Source organism: Bombyx mori, chromosome 5, assembly GCF_030269925.1.
Source record: "Bombyx mori chromosome 5, ASM3026992v2".
Taxonomy (NCBI): Eukaryota; Metazoa; Arthropoda; class Insecta; order Lepidoptera; family Bombycidae; genus Bombyx; species Bombyx mori.
In genome coordinates, this window is record NC_085111.1 from 4,422,353 (window position 1) to 4,426,073 (window position 3,721).

General features: G+C 36.4%; 1 non-coding gene across 1 annotated transcript; it reads left to right on the forward strand.

Moving 5' to 3' along the window:
• The first annotated feature begins 637 nt into the window (after positions 1 to 637).
• TRNAE-CUC (transfer RNA glutamic acid (anticodon CUC)) lies at positions 638 to 709 on the forward strand. The gene has a single exon. It is a non-coding gene; the product is annotated as a tRNA-Glu (tRNA).
• The last annotated feature ends 3,012 nt before the right edge of the window (positions 710 to 3,721 follow it).

Genomic DNA, 3,721 nt, shown 5'->3' on the forward strand with positions numbered 1-3,721 from the left:
TACAAACATTTTGTACTTATCTGCGGGATTTGAACCCTGGCCGCGGCATAGTCGAATTGATTGATACGAAAATACCGGGCGTCTTATTCTACAGACCACGGCGACTTCATTTTACTTCCCTAGACGTTGCTGATGTCTATGGGCTCCAGAAACCACTCAACACCAGGCGGGCTGTGAGCTCATCCACCCTCTAAGCAATAAAAAAAAACATGATAATATTAAGTAAAAAAAATATCTATATTTAATATAGAAGAAGGTTGATGCTTAGCTAATCCTTAGGATCCTGATATATGATGAAGTTGAAACTACAAGTCAGACCTCAAATACGTATCTCAACATAGTTTAAATAAGGTCTACGACCCGTGACGCCCAAAGAAAATAGTACTTATATTATAGATTTAGTTAATTAAGTGTATTGAAAATACAAACACACGTATCCGTCTAGTTTTGATATAGAAAATTATTAAATTCATTTAACTTTTGTAAACGTTAATTGAATGGGCAAAGACTGTGTATCCGTCAAACTACTTTCTGATTAATTTTGGTATAATCAACAATTTTATCAGTTAAGATAAAGTGTGAAACTATGTATGTGATAACTTGTAAATTATAATAAATTTCATATCAATGTACATGATCCGATATGGTCTAGTGGCTAGGATACCTGGCTCTCACCCAGGAGGCTCGGGTTCGATTCCAGGTATCGGAATTCCTTTTTGGATTTTTTTTGCTAAGTGAACTTAGCTATGCAAGGGGCCAAAGCGTCGCTTATAGCTCTAAGCTTGAAACATTATTGAAGAAGATAATAAATAGTACATAATATTATGATGATAGCTTTCATAACTCTAAGGAAGCGATTTCGTACCAAATTCGGATAATATATATCAGTAATGATATCTGAAAATACAGTATGGAAGTAGCTTTAAAAAAGTCGGAACGAAATCACTAGAATCCCATAACAAATCACTGTAGATAATAGTTGAAAACGGGCGCCACCCTAAGGTATACTTATTTAATAATTATCTCAAAATTACATCAGCAGTAGTAACCTACTGTAGCTAGTGCTGTAGTAGATAGCTATTAGAACGCTTTGACAGCTCGCATAGGTCTATCATAGTCCTTTTTTTTTTTTTTTTTGGTCAGGAGGAAATCACCGGACTTCCGCCCTTTTCTGGAGATACTGGGCGGGGTATGTCAGAGTCGAACTAACTAAAACCTCCTGTCGCTCAACAACCAACGTCCAAACCTCGCATGAGACAGAACTCATGACAAGGCAAAGGGGGGAAAGTGAAGCGTTTAGTGCGGAGCACATCTCTCCCATCACCCTCCCCCTCGGGACGCCGGACTGGCGGTCGTCGGCGCCACGACCACCAGCCCTCTCGGTCGGCAGACTGTCCGAAGCCCACCTAGATGGCGCCGGTTAGAGTGGGTTATCATAGTCCTGCCTATATTTCCCGTAGAACAATGTCGTGTTTTCGAACTTATGAGTCATTGCAACTGACAGTTTGACGTCATTTCCATGGTGGGTTGTACTGTCAGTAGATTATGGTAACCTCTTAACCGCTAATGTAAGTTAATACAATCCGGAAAATGCCTCTCCATGAATACTTGATGAAGATCGATTGAGCGATACTGAAGGTTCAAGGTTCCCTTTGTTTCGTTTTGGGGTAGGTCACTGAGGGAAACTTAGATGTAATCTATACGTATAAATAAAATTAGAGTGTCTGTTTGTAATATTGAAATAATCGCTTTTTAGTACATGCATAATATAAATATATTATATACGGTATATACACCAAAATAACATTTTTTACAATTTTTGTCGGTTTGTCTGTCTGTCTGTTTGTTCCGGCTAATCTCTAAAACGGCTGACCGATTTTGACAAGACTTTCACTGATAGGTAGCTGATGATATGAGGAGTAACTTAAGCTACATTTTTGAGACTAGCTTCGCCCCGCGGCATCACCCGCGGTACGACAATAACCGCGGGTAACGTCGCGGGACTCAGCTATCAATAATAAAATTTAATGTTTCCGAAGCGAAGCGAGGGCGGGTTGCTGGTATTTTTATCTAAGTATCAGATGAAGCTAAAAGTTTTGACAAATTTGTTGTCAGCGTTGTTTTTTTACAAGAGAATGTATGTTATTGTTTTGCATTGTTCTATAATGAAATAGAGCTTCTAAACTTTGTATTTGTAATGCTAAGTTGTTTTATAAGATTACATTATGAAAACATTTTGTAACAAAAGAAATATTACGGTATAGCTACTGAACTTTGTGTATTGAAGAGACAATTCGTAATAAATATGAATGTATTTAATTTATGTAACTGACTTTCTTAACTTGCTTGGTGATGGTATTTTTGACTAAAGATACAATTATGAAATAAGTAAGATAAGTATATATTCGAAAACCCCAATTTGAGACCTGGAATCGAAGTATCAATTTTTTGTTGTTGCTTATTAAAGCAAATCTCAAGGTGGGTGGCGCATTTACGTTGTAGATGTATTTGGGCTCAAGTAACCACTTAACACCAGGTGGGCTGTGAGCTCGTCCACCCATCTATGCAATAAAAAAAATACATATGTTCACAAAATATAATATATCATAGTACTGACCGTTCTAAATTTAAACATGTTTTCATTCGTCGTCCACTTGATTTTAACAACGTTCTAGGGTTACGAAACGACAATAAAACCTATTTTACATAACGTAAAAATCATGTTAGGTCTGGATGCGCGCGCGCCTGTGACGCATATCAAAGATGCGCGACGCCATTTTTTTTTCGACGTACGCTCTCAATTTGGCTGTGAGCCAAAAACGAAACTGGGCTCGATGCCAAAGCGTATCACCCCTATGGCTTAGCGGATTCTAGGCGGACGACGGATTTGCTGATCGTCACTTAAATGAGTTTATAAAAAGTCGTGTCTGTTGCTTCAAGTTCTAATTATCATTAAAAAGTAAAATAAAGCAAAAGTCCGATATTTTCATTAGTAGCACTGGCCAGTGGGACAACCCTGAATTTTCTTTAAACGTATTTCTTTGATTTTCAGATTTACCTATAAATTTGGAAGTGTTAATTTTATTTAACTATCTACCGTCATTTAGAAAATATAAGTACATTGTGTAAAATGAAAACTGTCGTCCTGATTTATTTTCCAAAAATCCGTACATATTGGGTCTTTAAATTTTCAATAGATTCTTGTTATTATACAGCTATCATTATGTTGCATAGCATATTCGGTGATTCAGTTCGATGATAGTTACAAAAACGAGAAGAAAACATCGTGACTAAAAATTATGATAATTACGATGATGAGGAAAGGAGTTATTTAGAAATTGCAACTTTTATTCTATTTCAAATTTTCTATGTTTTAAAACCTACGTGTAAAAGTTTTCGTCTCGTTCACTTTCCTAATTTTTAGAAAAGTACAACTGGCAAGTACATTCAGACTGCCGATCGTATTAATATGCCCTTATCGCGGATACATGATGAACATCGATGCACTTTCAATTTTAGAATTTAGAATTTCTTGTGGCCGATTTTTATCTTCTTTCTGTTGATTTTTCCTTAATGCTGTAATTTCAGGCTAATGTAGGCGCGTTTGTTTTCATTAAAATAACTCCTTCTATCTATATCGCACGTCATGATCGTAAAAGCGTTGGGTGATTCTTATTTATTACTTACATTAAAATTAGAAAACGCATTTTGTAGATTTTGA